The 21,365-nt window shown below is 38.0% G+C and overlaps 1 protein-coding gene across 1 annotated transcript in view; it reads right to left on the bottom strand.

Annotated features, from left to right (window-relative positions):
- Positions 1–19,446, bottom strand: part of LOC134673910 (protein CBFA2T3) — a 114,019-nt gene extending 94,573 nt beyond the window's left edge. The window contains exon 1 of the mRNA XM_063531964.1: positions 19,165–19,446. The gene's annotated coding sequence lies outside the window, so the exon portion shown is untranslated. The remainder of the gene's footprint in view (positions 1–19,164) is intronic.
- Between the last annotated feature and the right edge of the window lie 1,919 nt (positions 19,447–21,365).

Genomic DNA, 21,365 nt, shown 5'->3' with positions numbered 1-21,365 from the left:
TATGAAAGGCTTGAAACCCGAGTTCAAAATGAAGTGGTTTTATTGCTTTATAAACTTGTCTCTGTTCCATCTGAAACATATATGGGGCCTTATCCATATCGATTAGCCATATCGACAATAAGGTCCCTTTTCATAGATAACGTCACTTATCTTATTTTTCCTAATGTTTATTTAGGTTCATTACGAGTACAAAGTTGGTATTTAAATGAAGAACGTAGAAAGCAATTGAATTTTAAGAACCTACGTGATTGTAAATTAATTTGATATTAGTCTCGGTGCATCCGCACAGCGTCGCGCGGCATTGAATTTTTCGAACCATCGTTAATAATGGAAGTAAGCGCCATCGACAATAAGGTCCCTTTTCATAGATAACGTCACTTATCTTATTTTTCCTAATGTTTATTTAGGTTCATTACGAGTACAAAGTTGGTATTTAAATGAAGAACGTAGAAAGCAATCGAATTTTAAGGATCTACGTGATTGTAAATTAATTTGATATTAGTCTCGGTGCATCCGGCTCTCGGCTCCTTCATATCAAATCAACATCAAGTCATGATGCGATATTTAAACTTCGAATCCACTTAGTCAGTGTCAGGCTGTTAGCTGATGTTAGCCAGTCAATGACAGCTCATTTACCAAGAGAGCTTTTGCGGCTCTGAACATGTGTTGAAAGGCTTCAAACCCGAGTTCAACATGAAGTGGTTTTATTGCTTTATAAACTTGGCACTGATATTATTTTATAATACCGTAAAATGGGGTGAGTTGGGTGAAGTTTGACTTTCAAACCTCGATAAAATTTAATTTTTACATGTGAAAACTGGATGGTGTATATAATACCTAAGTGGTTCGGACGTTTGTATTTTAGTTTGTATTTTATTTTGGGTAGTTCCATTTCATAACTTTGACGATAAAGAGGAAAACCCACCTCACCTCGTAGTGCCTCGTATTTGGGGTGAGAGGGTTTTTCATACAAAGGTGATTTTGGAAGATTGTTGGATCGATTTTTTTTTATTATGCGTATTACTATAGCCCCATTTTAAATTGGAATACATTATTTTTGTAGCAGTAGCCTTAAAATCCCTTCTCACCCCCCTCTCAAACCTTCTCTCCCCATTCATAACCCAACTCTCCCCGCGAAACCTACTCACCCCGTTTTACGGTACACCTTTTGATTTATTTATTTAAAGATCACCAACAGATAACATAAACTGAAATAGATATCATACACTAAAGAAAAAGTGACCTCATCCACTGGTGGCCGAGGCGGTGGCAGTCAGGCGATATGATGAAATAATAATAAATAACTTGATTTGTCCTTATAGTCTTTATCTTTAGGTATTTAAAAAAAAAAGTAAACAATCAATTTGTACATTTTCGGGTAGTTATTGGTTAACCAACCAAATACAAAACCGCCTGGGTCAGTCACTGAACGACCTGACTTTAACCAGGGGTGCGAAACTCCTGAGATCGGTCAAACTCGGCTCCGCTCGGCTCAGCATTGCTCCGAGCAATTATTAGGGTTGGCACCACTTGACTTCCTTCTGCGTGCACGACCACAGATAAGATAATCACTTGAATTTTGACAACCCTAAATAGCCGAAAGGGATAGTGTCATATATTAGAAAGGGATAGCATGATTCGACCCTGAACCGCTGTCAAACTTCGGTTTTGTAGGAAGTTTCCTTTCTGTACGGTAGTACTATTATTTATTCTGTGCTTTAACCTACACTATTTGATCATGTAATGTTTACATCTACCCTCAACTGGCTTAAGGAGTCATTTGAGGGTAGATTGTGTTTACTTTTATTTAAATACCTAAAGATACAGAGTATAGTTAGATAATACATCTGCACAATGTTGCACATATTGCATATCAATATCAGGTCACATGTTGACTGCAAAATTCGAATTTGTAGTCAATGTCAGGCACTTAGCCTGTCCATGACAGCTCATTTAGCAAGAGAGCTTTCGCGGTCGAACATGTATTGAAGGTTAAAGTCGGACTTCAAAAACGAGGACTGATTTCAGGGATCTGAAATTTGTCTCTGTAATCTCCGTTTTAGAAGTCCTATTGAAATCCAATTTTAACACACTTTTATTTAGCTTCACTGCGAATATTTGTAGATATTATATCGGCATTACTTTCAAAAAATCTCTAAGTACTGTTACTCAAAGTTTAAACGCAGTATATGCATCCCATACATAGTTACCACATTTTTTTTATTGACAGAACGAGTTTTTTTTTTCAAATTAAACCCGATTTTAGAGAAAACTCGTTAACTTTTTCGACGCCGTGTTAAACATAAAAGCTGTAACGGGGACGCCACGTCACCGAAGTGTCAAAACTGAAATTGAACTTTATGCGTATGCACGTAGGTCTATGTTGCTCTGTGGTCTGTGACCGATTAATCCGTCTTTGACGTTGGACTTGCGGTGCGGATATATCGATCATTGGCGTCCAAAAAGATAAATCTAGTTTTGGTATCATAAAAAATTTACACAAACTTGGCTCTGGGCCGCCTTGGTCTTCATTTTACAAGCTTGCTTTTTACAATTACCAAGCAAACAATATTTGTAGAGTTAATACCAAGAAAAGTCTGTAGAGATTTTGACAGCATACAGTGCCGATGTTACCTATTTTTTTTTTTTTTTTTTATTATGCATGGGTTTACTCATGGCCACAGACTAGCCGAGGCGTAGACGTGGCCTACGATGGAGCGAGCTCGCCCAGCGACAAACTTTAAACGACAAACTTCTATGAAATTATGACGTACCTATAAATAACACTGGCAACCTGTGCTGTTAAAATCTGAGGGCCTATCGCGAACCACGTTCAATGTGTTGCCTCCCTGCCACACTTACGTGCAAATTTACAAGTGCGACAGAGAAGCAACACGTCGAACGTGGTTCGCGGTAGGTCTTCTGTGCCGACTTTTCTTGATCTATCCATTCTCGTTCGATTGAGTTGAAAACATACTGCCCGATTCGAACTTTACCATACGTCAATTAATAGATCTAGAAACGATATGGATTAGATGTGTCAGTGTCAAAAGTGACGTTTTCATCGCGTTACGGATATTATCCACCATTCTTTATTTACGTCAGTGAAATAGCATCTCCTAATCTCCGACAACATATCTCTTGTATCAATACAAATATAAGCGAGATGGAAACATCTAAACGCTACAGATTAGAAAGGACCCCGCAGCAAACATAGGGAAAAAGTGGTTTCAGTTAAATCTCACGAAATTTTAGTATGATGTTAATTCGGCTCTCCTGATTATTTTTTTGTATGGGCACAACTCTCTCAGAAGTATACTTTCAGAAATAATCAATATAATTGTTTCATACAAAATATGTGTTTGTTAACCATTATTTACGTAATTCCTTCTCTTGACAGTTGTTGGCTGCACCTTATAACGTCAATAACTGTCAGTGCGTGTCATAACAATATATCGATTTTAGAACACATGTCGCGTAAATAGAAAAATATATACTTGATTATTTCTGAAAGTATACTTCTGAGAGAATTGTGCCCATACAAAAAAATAATCAGGAGAGCCAAATTAACATCATACTAAAATTTCGTGAGATTTAACTGAAACCACTTTTTCCCAATTTGCTGCGGGGTCCTTTAGCAGGATCAAGCTACGCCCCATTGACGTATTATATCTAAGGACGGGCCTCACGGGCACTAAATGGTACTAGTTCAGCGGTGTCACTAGGGTTGCCAGGTGGTCGGGATTTGGCGGGATTCTCCCGATATTTAGCATGTGTTCCCGATTCCCGACAAAGTGAAACTTGTCTCGAAAATTAGCTTCACGTTATAAAACAATAATTTCAAGTTCCGAACTGTCGCCGAGCGAGCGAGCTGACGTAGTGCCAATAATGTAAAATATCGTTGTTTTTAATCACTTTAATATGAATGTATTTTTTTTCCCGAATTAAGTCTCAAAATCCCGAAAAATTGATATTGTTTCCCGATAAAGCGCCTTTCGATTTCGCAACCGTAGGTGTCAGTCACGAATTCGACCCAATCGTGCAGCCTAAAGGCCCCTGTACACAATGGGCCAGCGCCGGCCAGTCCAAGGGACGCATCCATGTGGTAGAATGAGATAGCAATATCACTTGCTCCCTCTAACGCATAAATGCGTCCCCCGGACTGGCCCACGCTGGCCCTTTGTGTACAGGGGCCTTAACGCAACTAGTTGCGACCAATCGCGCGCGTGATGCGAACTCATCAACCAATCGCGTTGTAGCGATGTCACACCGCTGTGCTGGCCCCATTCATATTGCCCGTAAGGCACTGGTCCCACTCCCACCGCGAGCTAGTAAGCTATGAGCTATCGGCTATAAACATGAACAAAAGATAAGCACTCCCGTGTAAATAAAAGAGACACGGCGATATTTATAGTTACTCGCCCAGCGGTGAGCTATAAATTTATTTACACGGGAGTGCTTATCTTTTGTTCGTGTTCATAGCCGATAGCTCATAGCTTACTAGCTCGCGGTGGGACCAGTGCCTAAAGATCGGTTTTCCTAGGATAGCGGTGCCGTCATATAGCGACCGTCTCCTAAATAATACGGCTAAATATGGATGTCGTAGTATTTGTATGGAGACGGCCGCTATATGACGGCACCGCTACCCTAGGAAACTAGAGCATCGGCTCGATTCTGAAAATGTATTAGATCTCTACTAGACCTCAACAAGTTACGATATGGATAATTTAAAGATATTTGTAAGATAGATATGTCAAATTTGACGTTTCCGCGATTCTGGAGGCCCTCTTGAACGATTTTGACAAGTTATGACTTAGATATCCAAGTCACATCTAGTCGATATCTAATGTAAATCTAGTTGAGCTCTATATCGTTTCTAGATCTTGTGATTATCTCGTTTCCCGAATACGCGTGCATAAGGCCAGTCCTGAGATATGTACGTCAATGCTACACCCCCCTAGCAGGTGCGCTATGATTAATCGTGTTTGATAATACCCCCCTCCCGGTCAGCGGCGTAGTTCAAACACTGTGAAAACCGAAGTTCGCATTGCGGGCATCTTTGTTATTCTAATTACGCCTTAATTGGAGTAAATGAGAAAGATGCCCGCAATTTCGGTGTTTGCAGTAGGCCCTCCGAGGTTTAACCACGCAGTGCACATGGTCTTAGTTGAGAAACTTTATTCGCTTTTAGTTCCATTCGTTAATTTACTTAACACCCATTCCATTCAAAAAGTTGAATTTCTGTTGCAAACCAAAGCTTGGCCAAAATGGTTACGAAAAAGCCCTAATGCATTTGCATTTCGTAACTCCAGTTATACTCTGGCAAGGCACCTTTGCCAGTAAAGAAGGCCGCAAATTTGAAAAATATAGGCCACAGGATTCGAAATCCCATACGAATTTGAGGCATTTTTCTACCGACAAAGTTGGCTTGCCAAAATATAGTTACTAAATTTTGGTTACAAAACAGGATTAAAGCTGGTTACGTAAATGGCCTTTTATTAAAAAAATAACATGTAACAATTGATTTTAATAAATTTTACATTTTCATTTTAAGTACAATGCCGGTTGGTTTTGAATAGCAACACAGTACCTAATTATATTCGGCAATGTTGAACGTTTGAGCTATTGAAAGTTGAACGTTAATCCTGCGTATGACAGTTTTAGTAATTACTATATTACATACATTACATACATTAATATTACATTACATAGGTACTAGTATGTACTTATCTACTTATAGTTCGTTTTTTTAGCATTAGAAAGAACTTGGAAGAAGGTAAGCGATTTTGGTATTTCTTTTAATTGAAAAACGCTTATTAAAAATCTGTAACTATCATTTATGAAAGCAGAAGAATATAAATGATCGTATTAGATTCATAATTGTTACATATTTGCCGTAACTTATTTTTAAAATGTGTTTTTCAATTAAAAGACACGTCAAGATTGTTTACCTTATTTCTAATGCTAAAAAAACGAACTATAGTAAGTACATAGGTACTCGTACCATTAAAACACGGGAACTAGATAAATATCCCAGATATTAAGTATAGTCATACATTACTAAGACTCCACTGTCCGTCTGTCTGGCTGTCCGTCTATCTGTCACCATGCTGTATCTCATGAACCGTGATAGTGACTGTTGAAATTTTCACAGATGATGTATTTCTGTTGCCGCTACAACAAATAATAAAGTACGGAACCTTCGGTGGGCGAGTCCGATTCGCACTTGTTAGGGTTCCGTACCCAAAGGGTAAAACGGGACCCTATTACTAAGACTTCGCTGTCCGTCCGTCCGTCCGTCCGTCTGTCCGTCTGTCTGTCACCAGGCTATATCTCACGAACCGTGATAGCTAGACAGTTGAAATTTTCACAGATGATGTATTTGTGTTGCCGCTATAACAACAAATACTAAAAAACAGAATAAAATAAAGATTTAAGGGGGGCTCCCATACAACAAACATGATTTTTGACCAAAGTTAAGCAACGTCGGGCGTGATAAAATACATAGGTACTTGGCTACTTGGATGGGTGACCGTTTTTTTTTTGCTTTTTTGTTTTGTTTTTTTTTTTTGCTTTATGTTACGGAACCCTTCGTGCGCGAGTCCGACTCGCACTTGCCCGGTTTTTTTAATGGTGTGTTGACAGAACTCCGGTATGTAAACTGCAGTAATTGTGTAGTTATCAGCTGCGGGAGCCTTCGCCCGCATGAGGGCGGACTGACGGCAAAACAACTAGATACTCGTACTTACAAAGAATAACTACTCGTTCCTATGATAAATATTTAGAAAGTTAAATATATTAACAATAGCAGAATCTAATTTAAAAAAAACCGGACAAGTGCGAGTCGGACTCGCCCACCGAGGGCTCCGTACTTTTTAGTATTTGTTGTTATAGCGGCAACAGAAATACATCATCCGTGAAAATTTCAACTGTCTAGCTATCACGCGCGGTTCGTGAGATACAGCCTGGTGACGGACGGATGGACGGACGGACAGCGGAGTCTTAGTAATAGGGTCCCGTTTTACCCTTTGGTCACGGAACCCTAAAAAATTGCCAGATAGGAACAGGACTTAGTTAAAGTTAGTAATTTTTTCTACTGGTGTGTTGACAGCAGTATGTAAACAGTGCAGTAATTGTGTAGTTATCAGCTGCGGGAGCCTTCGCCCGCATGAGGGCGGACTGACGGCAAAACAAGTAAACTGCAAAACGTAATTCAAGACCAAAAAAAGTACGACATGTTGCCATTGCAATAAATTGTTTGTAAAATAGTAAATACCTTTCGATAAATAATCACGCTAAGATAAATTATTTATTCTTAATTTTACTCGTACTATTTTTAAAAAAGTACTTTTAGGTACTTATTTTTACATAAATACAAGACGCGCTAGTAAAAAGTGACAACATTGTTTACTTTTTTTGGTCTTGAATTACGTTTTGCAGTATAGATACGAAGAATTCTCGTTCAAATATATTTTTAAAATTGATTCTTCTTCTTCCTCGGTCCCTCATTGCTGAGGATCGCATATGCTACGTCTCCACAGTGTGCGATCATTATAGGCTATACGTGTCACCCACTACAATACATGTTGCCAACCACCCTCTACACAACATCAGACCATCTCGTGGGTGCTTTTCCTCGCGCTCGCTTGCCCTCTATTTGGCCCAAGATAATGCCTTTCTAGGTCGTGCTTTTTAGACCGCATGATATGACCAAGGAAGCTGAGTGCGCGTTCTTGACAAAAGTTGATTAATCGTGTACTATTAGGGTTCCGTACCTCAAAAGGAAAAAACGGAACCCTTATAGGATCACTCGTGCGTCTGTCTGTCTGTCCGTCTGTCACAGCCTATTTTCTCGGAAACTACTGGACCAATTAAGTTGAAATTTGGTAGGTACACATATGTAAATTAGTAACCCAAAGATGGACGTATTTTTTTTTAATTATAAAATACATAGGTTCGAAGTTATTTAAGAAAATAGCCAAAAACTGACCATTCCCCCCCCCCCTTTGTCTCCGAAACTACTGGGTCTAAAATTGTGAAAAAAATACACAATATAGTTCTTTACCTATAGATAACAAGAAAACCTATTAGAAATGTCCAGTCAAGCGTGAGTCGGACTTATGTGCGGAACCCTAGAAACGTGAGTCCGACTCGCACTTGGCCGGTTTTTTTAAAGCCCCACATTCACACTCCTACCGTGTAGGCCGCCTCGTAGTCCGCCTCGTTGGGTAGGATTGTGTATGGGGGTTGCGGACTACGAGCCGTCCTACCGTTTAGCCGTTTGTAGGACGGCTCGTAGTCCGCAACCCCCATACACAATCCTACCCAACGAGGCGGACTCATACATTCCTACAAACGGCTAAACGGTAGGACGGCTCGTAGTCCGCAACCCCCATACACAATCCTACCCAACGAGGCGGACTACGAGGCGGCCTAACAAGGTAGGAGTGTGAATGCGGGGCTTAAATAATAAATATTAGGGGACATCTTACACAGCCCCAACCAGCCCCAAACTAAAGCCAGCTTGTACAGTCACCTGCAATAATATGTTACACAACGAAGGCCGCAAAAATATCTGACACCATCTTATTTGTAGAGCCATAAGAGCGTGTCACATATTTTTGCGGCCTCCGAAGAGTAACATATTATTGCAGGCGACTGTACTATGTGTGCTAGAAAACGGGTTGGGGAGGTCTTCCGCTGTCATTGTAGACGGGCATAGTGGTGTGTTTGGGCTTGGGTCACCTAACACTTGTAGCGATACACAGCACGAACTCACTATGCCCACTAAACTGTCACAACACTCACCGTTATTCTGCTGAAACCGTAAATTATTCAATGTTAGGACCCGATTCGGATTTTGAAATAGACATCCATTCAAAATTCGCGCAAATGTCAAATTTGACATTTGCGCGATTCTGGAGATACTCTTGAACGATTTCCACAGGATATGACTTGGAGATCTAATTCACGTCTAATATATATATTACTCTATCTAACGTAAAAGTGACATTGGTTGCCCGAATTGCGCTGCAAAAGGAACTAGTTGATATCTAAACTATAACGTATCTAGAATGGATCTAGAACGTGTCGTCTCTTGTGAATATCTTGAAGGTCGAATACGGCAGTATGTCCACTACACTGTCACAACACTCACTGTTATTCTGCTGAAACCGTAAATTATTCAATGTTAGTATGTCTCACATAAGTAGGTACACTAGGAATCCTCTAGACCGAGTTTAGAGCAATTATTTCATGCAACCGATGATGCCAAAAATGCGGGGGTGCGCGGGACGAGGTGAGCGAAGTCCCGTGCCGTGATTGGTCCGTTAAAGACACGGGCGTCACACAAAGACACTGTCGACTCGAATATGGAGTAAAATTACCGTATGCGTGGCAGAGGGGGTAGCGCGATTATGCTCAGTCTGGAGGATGTTTTGTCTGTGATGTCTCACAACAGTTTACATTCTACAATATGCTGTATTTTATGTCGAACTTGTATCCTTGCCTGCCGACGGTACACACCCGCATCTTGTTTTATCTGGTACACAATTGATTCTGTATCACGGCTCACGGCTCGGCCCGCGATCGGGCGGAAATTCCTCTTTACTACTATGTTTATATTTTTGACCGAGCGAGCGCCTAGAGCGAACACAGCGCCCGGCATTTAAAAGCCAACAGGAGTGGTCATTTGTCCATACAAACGTACTCGACTGTTTCCTCCGTCGGTTTTGATGCTAGAACAATGATTTTTTCAACACAGATTAATATTGTCAATATCTGCGTCGAACCGTTTGGCTAATTGATATCGGTTTTAAATACTACGCCTCTCATTGCGGCATAGTCAATGAGGCCATTTTGGCCATTTTGAAAGGGCTCTAGCGCCTTAAAAAACAAAAATATCAAAAAAAGCAAAACGGTTCGACGCAGATATTGACAATATTAATCTGTGTTGAAAAAATCATTGCTCTAGCATCAAAACCCACGGAGGAAACAGTCGAGTACGTTTGTATGGAGAAATGACCACTCCTGTTGACTCTTAAGGACCAAAATTAAGGTACCTATTAAAACAATTTTCAGTTTGCTGGAAATCTATTCTTCGCAAAAATATAATGATTGGTCCAAAATATCCGCAGTTTAAATAAATTTTAAGCCTTCTATTTATCAGTCCCATAATAACTTGCCACCTTTTAAGAATTATTTCATTGAAACACTTGTTCAAACAGGCAGCGCGTGCGCTGAACGTCAAAATAGCGCCATCTGTGTTTGCGATACGACAACTGGCTATTGTCTTTACCTTTGTTTAAAAGGTTATATTTAAAAAATAAATTTAATTAAGTTAAGTCATTTTGAAAATAAGTTTAGTTTAATTGTTTTCTCAGGTGGTTAGCAAGTTTAACAACGCAGATGTAACGAATAATGTTAATATTTTGTACAGATAATACGGTTTTCGTTTCTCATGCTCTGAAAGAGCGTCATTGTTGTTCTAAAAGGTGTGCAGAAAATGATACGTTTCTGCATTAAAGCATTTTAGGTTCTAAGACTCTAAGTACGATATTTTTTTTACATCACCAAGATACGATAACGATATGTTTAAGATCTAACCTGTCAAATTTGACATTTGCGCGATACTGGAGATACTCTTGAACGATTTCAACAGGATATGACTTAGAGATCCAATTCACATCTAATTGATATCTTACTCTATCTAACGTAAAAGTGACATTGGTTGCCCGAATTGCGCTGCAAAAGAGAACTAGTTGATATCTAAACTATAACGTATCTAGAATGGATCTAGTACGTGTCGTCTCTTGTGAATATCTTGAAGTTCGAATACGGCAGTAGGTGCTTCAGTTAACAGGCTTACGGTGACAAACAAGTGTATAATACACCTGATTTTAAGTGGTCACCGTAGCCTATAGGTATTACATGCATTGAATATCCTAAACTAGTGTTATTTCAATTTATTCGCGTTCAAGTTGTGAAGAACTTGAAACTTCATCTACAAGGACTTTTTTATCTGAATTTCTGTTGGATTTTGAAATGGAAACGTCCTTATTGCACTTGAAGTATAAATAACCTTTAAGGTAAGGAAGGCCACAAATAGATGTAATGTAATTATATTGTAAGAAACATAAAGTGCCCAAGAGACTAAGATAAGACTGGAATCAACCAGCATCTTCAGCATTAGAGGCTGATGCAAATATATATGTCGGCGGCCGATCGTAAAATCAGGCAGAGCTTGATGTTCCTGTATAATGTTTTGACGATAGTCACATTAAACCAATATATAGGCAGGATTGGTTCGTTAGGTTGCTTCAGATGCCCGAAGGGCAAACTACCCAGAAATAGGAGCCTCGCGTAGCGGGGCTCCGTCGACTCAGGGAATGAGTCAAAGATTTTCACGTTTCACGATATGCCTGATCTTACGATCGGCCGCTGACATATACAAATCTGAAAAGACTAGGTATCTATTAGGTGCAATTTTGAAATTTTTTTGTAGATGACATTTGTTTCAGTCTATAATCTATAAGTACATATATTAGTGTTCCAACAAAACAATACAAAACTTGTTGTAACTTTACTAAGCTTCAGGCTTCAGAAAGCCTCAGTTCGCTGTACACAATATCACCGTTAAGTACTTTTTTCAAGCACCGTAAACTAAAGCACAAAGAAAAATGTGCCCCGCTTATTGGAATTCGGCCGTTACAATTTATACGTACCGCACCTGCGGCGCAGGTGGCGCCACCGGCTTATTGTTGCCGAGGGTTTAGGAGCCCTGGAACTGACGGGGAAAATAATTTCGGCAATGTTTAGTAACACTGGATGCGGCAAAAATATTTTTCAGATAGAACATTTGTACCAAGGGTTGAACAACCCTGGATGTGGCCAGCGAAAATATTTTTTTAATACAGTTGCTCAAAAAGTGCTACTTTACGTAGCTGTTTAGCGTGCGGAAAGTTGGTTATCTCGAACTAGTGCTTTTTACTTTTCCAATTTTTTTAAATTTATACTTGTTCCAATTCACGACTACTTATTGATGAGTGTTAATATTAGTTTCCTTTAAACGTCGTAATCAGCATAAAAACCTACCGTTAATGTAAGAATACGAAAAATATTACATATTTCATATTTAATTACTTACCTCTTCATCATTATAACACGTTTATTTTTTAATATTCAATATTGAAAATTCCGTTCTTAATAAGTTGACTGAATGGAACGGAATAGCTGCCAAACGCCCATAGATATAATATACTTAAAGACGACGTCTAACCGAGCTGTCACTGTTACCACTTTTGTTTAGTGTACGATAAACAATGTTTTTCTTATTTTTTCGCAACTGTATTAAAAAACGTCGTTCGATACACGTGCGGAAATGTCATTCTTCACTCGTCCCGAGTCTTGCCACTCGCCTGCGGCTCGTGGCAAGATATCTCGGTACTCGTGAAGTAATGACATACCTTCCGCACTAGCATCGAAATGTACTATTACAGTACATAGGGTACTGATTCACCGCCCGAAAAAGTCTAGTATTTTTTATATTCTTATATTATTTTTATTAACATGAACATCTAAACTAAAGATACCATCACCCCACTTGCAATCTAGACACGCGGCAGCGTGTCAAGCCAAGTTCAAGCAAAGGAACTGGCTAGCCAGCGCCAAGTGTAATATTACACGAACCACTTGGTGCCACTTTTGACCCTTCTATAACTCAAAACATCTTTAACGTAAACACATAAAACTACGTGTGTTTAATTATATCCATAAGGACATCTAGAAGCCCAAATTTCATGAAGCTAGCAAAGATATGAAGGTCAAAAAGTCGTAAATTTTAAGACTGACTGACAGACTTATAGTACCTAAACCTAACCTACTTCCAGATGACCTAGAAGGATGAAATTTGGAATCCAGCTCAGTTATTGTGTGAAAGCGTAGGAAAAAATCTAAAAATAAAAAAAAGTTATAAAATAGGGGGGGTCCCCATACAAAAAAACCATTTTTTATTGTGACTGACATATAAGTACCTAAACCTAACCTACTTCCAGATGACCTAGAAGGATGAAATTTGGAATCCAGCTCGGTTATTATGTTTAAGCGTAGGAAAAAATCTAAAAACAAAAAAAAGTTAATAAATAGGAGGGGTCCCCATACAAATTTCTTTTTTATTGTGACTGACATATAGTACCTAAACCTAACCTACTTCCAAATGACCTAGGAGGATGAAATTTGGAATCCAGCTCGGTAATTGTGTGTAAGCGTAGGAAAAAATCTAAAAATAAAAAAAAGTTAAAAAATAGGGGGGGTCCCCATACAAAAAACCTGTAATACGCGCTAAACAACCGGCCAAACGGTGTGTCGTTGGCGGCGCGCGGCACCACATAATTAATACAAAGAACAGAAGTAAAAAACATGCAGCGGAAACACAAGAAAAAACATTAAATCTCAACACCTGCCTAGTTTTCTTTACAAAAGTATTGATATCCCATCAAAAACATAAATGCAAAAAAGGAGAGCCAAGTTCAATACAAAAATTATGCTTGGCTGTGGGGTTCGCCGCAAAAAGAATGGAGATCTAAATGAGTGCCAAGTTCTATGCAAAATCCAAATATGTATTTATAGGAACAAAATAACATTATAAACAAGTATTAAACTCTATTTCTTTGCTTTATTGGATACCTATAACAATTGCAATTATTTAAAAAAAAATGTGAGATCTTAAAGTAGGTTAGATTTGGCTTGGCCAGTTTTTATCAGAATTACAAAATATATATGTTGAATAACTATATAAAATGACTGATGTAATGAAAACTGGCCAAGTCAAATTTAACCTGCTTTAAGATCTCGCATTTTTTTTAAATAAGAGCAATTGTTATAGGTATCCAATAAAGCAAAGAAATAGAGTTTAATACTTGTTTATAATGTTATTTTGTTCCTATAAATACATATTTGGATTTTGCATAGAACTTGGCAGTGGCACTCATTTAGATATCCATTCTTTTTGCGGCGAACCCCACAGCCAAGCATAATTTTTGTATTGAACTTGGCTCTCCTTTTTTACATTTATGTTTTTGATGGGATAATTTTTTACACCATTCATTTTCGAGAATTTAGGTATAGTGTTAGCTCAATCCGTCATAATATTAAACATAAACTACACCTCTACCCTTAGAACCCGCCAAGGTCGCCTGTACAATTCGTCACACAAGTGCCAGGCCGACTTCAGTAATTGCACGCCTCGGGCAGCGTCATTCCACAAGTGAACACGACGCAAGTCGTACGCTAGAACCAGCTTAAGTATTGTGACCTCAAGCCTCGACCAACTTTGTGCTAGGAACAAAGAGTTATTAAGAGGATACGGGAGCTTAGATTCAAATATTTTTGGTATATACTATTATTAGGTATTTTGTTAGCTCAATTTGTCATAATATTAAACATGAAAGTCAAGTCACACTTGCAAGTGACAGACCGAGTTCAGTAATTGCCCGCCTCGGACAGCGTTATTCTACAAGTGGACATGACGCAAGTCATACGCTAGAACTAGCATATTGTGACCTGAAGACCTTTAACAACTTTGTGCCAGGATCAAAGAGTTATTAAGAGGATACGGGAGCTTAGATTCAAATATTTTTGGTATATATTATTATTAGGTATTTTGTTAGCTCAATCCGTCATAATATTAAACATGAAACCACAACTCTACCCTCTCTTTGAGCCCGCCAAGGTCGCCTTTACAAGTCAAGTGACACTTGCAAGTGACAGACCGAGTTCAGTAATTGCACGCCTCGGGCAGCGTCATTCCACAAGTGAACGCGACGTAAGTCATACACTAGAACCAGCATAATTATTGTGACCTGAAGACCTTTAACAACTTTGTGCTAAAATCAAAGAGTTATTAAGAGGATACGGGATCTTAGATTCAAATATTTTTGGTATATATTATTATTAGATATTTAGTTAGCTCAATCCGTCATAATATTCAACATGAAACCACACCTCTACCCTAACTCTTTGAGCCCGCCAAGGTCGCCTTTACAAGTCAAGTCACACTTGCAAGTGACAGCCCGTCTTCAGTAATTGCGTGCCTCGGGCAGCGTCATTCCACAAGTGAACACGACGCAAGTTATACGCTAGAACCAGCATAATGTGACCTTTAATAACAACTGTGTATTAGAATCAAAGAGTTATATTGATTGTACGGTCACGTACTTGAATTGTTAATACTAAGGTTCAACGTAATAATTTAACCCTATTAATAAGACTCCGCTGTCCGTCTGTCCGTCCGTCTGTCTGTCACCAGGCGGTATCTCATGAACCGTGATATCACGGTTCATGAGATGAAACAGTTGAAATTTTCACAGATGATGTATTTCTGTTGCAGCTATAACAGATACTATGCAGCTATAACAAATACTAAAAAGTACGGAACCCTCGGTGGGCGAGTCAGACTCGCACTTCTCCGGTTTTTTTATAATTTTAGACGAAATTTATTTCTAAATATTTTTAAATTACGTACTTTTGTGTTTTATTTATACTGATTTTCAGACCGTAATAATACTCGGCCAATTTTTTTTAATTAAGGGACCCACTGATTTGCCAGATGGTATCAGCCTGTCAGTTGTTCGGAACTGTTAATGTAAATATATTTAATTAAGATGTATTTGTACATAATTCTGCATTCTATATACGGCTAAATGTGTGATACTTATAATTACAATGACCCACTGTTAACCACATTTAATGCAAATAAAGAATTTACTTACGCTAACGGAAGCGGCTCCTAAAACTAGTGCGAAAAGGACAAGGCGTAAAATCCCGCGTAAAAATCTCAAAAATCGAGGTTTCGTACTCGACTGTTTCCTCCTCCAAAACTTAACCAAACTTGGAAATCTAAATGATTATGAAATTATCTGTTAAGTGTCGGACCGTTTTGCTTTTTTGGCTAATTGATATCAGTTTTGAATTACGCCTCTCATTGCGGCATAGTCAATTAGGCCATTTTGGCCATATTCGAAGGACTCTAGCGCATTAAAAAACAAAAATATCAAAAAAAGCAAAACGTTCCGACACAGATATTGACAATATTAATATGTGTTGAAAAAATCATTGCTCTAGCATCAAAACCCACGGACGAAACAGTCGAGTACGTTTGTATGGAGAAATGACCACTCCTGTTGGCTCTTAATCAGTGGGCCCCTTTAGAACACATTCGTATATTAACAAACTCCTCCTATCTAAAGATATTTGGCTTGTAGCTCGGGCCCGCATGCCCGCACCGTCCCCGCATGCCCGCATGCTCGCATATGCTCCCGTATGCGGTGAGTTTACGTGCGGATTTATTTACTAATTCCTTTGACGGACTGTGAAGGTAACACAGATTAAATTACTTATGTAAGTAAGGTTTACTCGGGTAATTCCGAATGTCGAAAACTGTCGGTTAATTCCGATAAGAGACTTTTATTATGATGGAATTAATGGTGATTTTCATCTGAATTTCGGAATTATCCGACTTTCGGTATTACCCGAATACACCTTATTCAATTTAAAAAATGTTTTACCCTTTCAACTACCTATCTATAATATATGTATCGCTGCTAAACTAAACTTATATATACTTGTTTTAATTACGTTTTAACAAATGCTCTAAGGTTTTAACCTAGGTATAGTGCGACATAAGATTTGCTTGACCATCATATGTAGGTACTTATTTGTACCTACATATGATGGTCAAGCAAATCTTATGTCGCAGATTTGCTTGACCATCATATGTAGGTACTTATTTGTATAGGTGTTTTAAACAAGATACCTAGCTGCCACCTATTTTTTTAATTATGTAATCTTTTCAACAACTTATCCTATCCTATCTCATCGCATAATAATTGATTGTCATAATGTAATGTTACGCATAAATCTCTTTTCGCATATTTTTTCTCTAGCTGGAACAGAAAGTATTTTCGAAAATATTTTGCATAGGTTGTGTAGAATAGGGTAGGTTAGGTTAGGTTTGTGTTATAATTTTTCAGAAATGTTAATATTTCCAGCACAATAACAACTATGCGAAATGAGTTTTATGCGTAACATTACATTAGGACAATCAATTATTATGCGACCCAATATGAACCCAAAAGCACGCTCTACCAGTAAAACTAAATTGTGGGCAAAATATAATACATCTTATACAAAATATTACTAACCGAAATATCTGATAATTTGATAAATATGCAATAAAAATGATACATTTAAAAATAAATCGTGGAAACAGATTCTTTAACATCTCAAGAAACCCGCTAACGATTCATCGCCAAACAATCCCGATGTCTCCTCAAACGCAATCTGAATTTAAAAAGTCACATAAAAAAAATGCGAGGGCACAGGGAGTGATTCATTCAGCCGCGTGTGCTGAAGGGTTTAACGACGATATAGCGGCGACATTTTATTGGGGTATCGTTAATCATGCCTTAAGCCTTAGATAACAAGATCCATTTTCCTACAACGGTGTTATATTGGCTGCGATGCACAGCTGGGCCCAGCCGGCGTGTATCAGGTGTTGCCGTTTTATGAAAACTAATATTTTTTTACGTAGGGCTTGGGCGGTTGGCAGAAATGTTACATTATTAATTATTTAGAATTTAGCAAAGAGCCATTCATTTTTTAGATATTTTCCCTAATGATTACATTACAAGTATAACTTGTTCTGTGGACTAAACCAGATACTTAAGCTCTGTTTTCCTAGGATAGCGGTGCCGTCATATAGTGGCCGTTATCATACAAAATAATACGGATCTCGTAGCATTTTGTATGGAGACGGCCGTTATATGACGGCACCGCTATCCTAGAAAAACAGAGCTTTATGTCCCGAGAAAGTACGTAAGTATACTATTGTGTGTTTTTGTCTCGGGTCATAAAAAATAAATAATAATAATCTGGAGATATCTTCTGGGAGACGGGTCTGCCTCATTCCCACCATATATTGACAATCGAGTACTGAAAATTTTTACAGCATTATAAGTGTCATTATCTGTAAAAAGAACCTTGTTTTCAGCACTTCTGTCTCAAAGCGCCGTATTTTTATTGGGACATCGTCAATCATGCCTCAAGCCTTTGATAATAAGGTTCAATGTCCGTGTAACGGCGCTATATTGGCTGCGACAGCTGGGCCCGGCCGGCGCGTGCCAGGTGTTACCATTTTATGAAAACTAATAAACTTTTTTTTTACATTTTAGCGTGGGCGCTGAAATCCATACCTTACACAGTTGAGCACCTATATGGCAAAAAAAGTTTAAAATAATTTACCTTGCTAAAAGCCGTACTTTTGAAGCTGTAGAACTTAATTTTTCTTCAAATTTTAATAACATGTTTTGTATATTTATGTTTATATGACTAATTTAAAATGTTTTTTATCTTATTAATAGACTACCTAAATATACTTAAATAATTTAGGCAAAATCAGTTTTCTGCCTATATTAAATTATTAAGGACATTAGTTTTACAATATAGGAACAGTTTTGACGATGAATATATTTTTCATTTAATTTGACGAATTCAAATAAGAAACATTAAAACTCGGGCCTATTTACTAATTTAGTAATTTAGAATAATGATATATTAGGTGGAAAACGCTAGAGACCTTTAATTTTAGGGATGTTTTTCATTATTTAAAAGAGAAAGGTAATTTTTATCTATGCTAATACCCCAATTCTTAACTAATTTTACTTTTCGGTTGTGAACTTACATTGATTTTAGTTTAATTTTTTTATGTAGGTACTTTACCCTACCTATGGGATAAATACCATAAAAAGTTTGAAAAATTTTTTTTGTTTAGGTACCTATCTGTCTTCAATAAGAAAATAAATTCGCTAATTAGCCTAATTTTATACAAATAAATAATAAGACGGGAAATATTCTACCATCAGGCTTTCTAAATTAGATTATTTACAGGCATTAAACGATTTAGATTTATACAAAAACCGTGAAAACTGTAACATACATAACTAGGTATAGTAGGTATTTGAACTCTGCATACATTTCATTCGGTCGCAACTTATCTTTCATCGCTATTTTAATGTGTGTTTCATACATTAACCAGCATATTAACATCAAATATTTATATTAACACAAGCGTTGATTTAAAACACGCCGATAAAACACAAGTTCCCTTACCTCGTCGTTTTTGACAGCTGACAGCTCCTGTTAACAGTCACTTCACAATCACGCTCACAAACGTTACAGTCCGTGGAAAACTGTCTACTCAAACACGCAAAAAAAAGTTAATGACCATAAACCTTTTTTTTTTTCGAACGAGATGTAGGGACGTTCGAAAATGGCCGCGTGCGTCCTAAAGCGCGCTCCGCGAGAAACTGAGAGGGCGGCATGGGCGCCGGGCGTACGGAAAACCGCCTTTCTTATATGAAAACTGTTTGGCCAGCCTAGAGCGTTTAATTTATAGATTTTAGAGTTTAGCGCGCGTGTAAACTTAACGCTTTTATGTGTTTAACTATGTTTTTCAACAAAAAGGGTTTATGGCGATAAATATGGCCTGTTTTAGTTTTTGCTTTAACGTCGGGAAAATTGCTAATTTTCCGCCCTGCTGAAATTATTTTGTTATTATTTTTATTCGAATATTCCTTGTAAAATTCTTACTAATGCAAATAAGGAACATTTTAAATTATTTTTATCAAATAATTGATTTGTGTTTTTTTTTAATGTTTTCATTCGAGCGCCAATAGTCCGAGGCTGAAATGATGCCTTTCACCCGAGTTAAACACTCTTCTTTTCATTTCGAATACGAGATTGACTAAGTATACATTTTTATAGTATTTTTGAGGGTACTTTCGATTAACAATTTAGGAAAATTTATCGTTATTTATAGAATGGGGAGTCAAATATCAGAATGGAAATTGTATAACAAATCCATTAATCCCAAATTTCAATTGGTTATCGTAAAAAAAAACAATAATCGTACTTGGAACCTAAAATGCTCTAGTGCAGAAAAACATCATTGGCAAGTTTTTGCCCATGCTTATCAATTTTATCATGCAAATCCTCCATTGATATGTAGGTAATTATTAAATATTGACAAAACAAATATTTCATAAATGATTGGATGTAATCTCCCAGAGCGGATCGGAACGAAAGCTGTGTAGGTACCTACCTATTTATAAATCAATCCATTTTACTAGCATCTGTCAGTAATCCGCGAGCCTCGAGCAACATTCGAATTTCGATATTTACAAATTGATCTCATTTTAAACTCTAGCGGCCATACAAGAAAAATTGGCACTAAAATTTTAATTACTGTTATATACTAGAAAATAGAATTGAATTTGGTTTGTTCTAAAATCGAACGTAATAAAACAAAAACCTGTTACATTTAATACTTTTGATTTAAATTTCATTGAAGTATTAGTACTAAGTTGTTTCAGCCTGGCAAATCTGGCAATTAGTGAATGAGGCCTGCGCTCCCGGCCTCGCACTTAGGGAGGCCTCGCTGAGCCAACCTTTTTGTTGCCTTATGAAAACACATTGAAAAGGGACTCGCAGATGTGTTTTTCGCACATGGCTCAGATTGATTCACGCTAAGCCACTGTTACGGATCGATCTAGTTCTAGGCGATCGGAATACGGGGCCAGATGGTCGGCGGAAAACAAGCCGCGTAACTGGGAAATGTAGTAAAACGTCGCGTGGGAGGGATCTGTACCACGTTACTTTGATGACAGGTCTGCCCTGGACCGGATCAAACATTAATATGATATAAAATGTACTATTTAGTACATGTTAGGTACTTGTACTAATTTTGACTTGACCTAGTAAAAGTATCGTGGACAGAGTTTCGTACAAATGACTCCATATTAAAAGAACTCGGCATCAGACAGCGCCTATCAACCACAGTGGACTCACGCATTCTGACCTTCTTCGGCCATGTTTCTCGTCGTGGTAATGACTCCATAGAGCGTCTCGTAGTGCAGGGAAAGGTCGAAGGCACCAGGCCACGTGGTAGATCACCAATGAGATGGACAAACCAGATCAAGGCCGCAACTAAGTGCTCGGTTTACGAATGTACCCGGAAAACTGCAGTCCGGGACGAATGGCGCCGTATTAGCAAGATCATCACTCATCGAGATTCACAATGATGACCACGACCACTCTGGCAAGAGTGTACCGACTAAGTTCATTTTTTTAGCATTAGAAAAAAGGTAAACAATCTTGATGTGTCTTTTAATTGAAAAACACATTTTAAAAATAAGTTACGGCAAATATGTAACAATTATTAATCTAATACGATCATTTATTTTCTTCTGCTTTCATAAGTAATAGTTATTGCTTTTTAAAAAGCGTTTTTCACTTAAAAGACATGCCAAGAT

Source organism: Cydia fagiglandana, chromosome 19, assembly GCF_963556715.1.
Source record: "Cydia fagiglandana chromosome 19, ilCydFagi1.1, whole genome shotgun sequence".
NCBI lineage: Eukaryota > Metazoa > Arthropoda > Insecta > Lepidoptera > Tortricidae > Cydia > Cydia fagiglandana.
The sequence above is the reverse complement of the archived record's forward strand: the minus strand, read 5'-3'. Positions and strand labels throughout refer to the sequence as shown.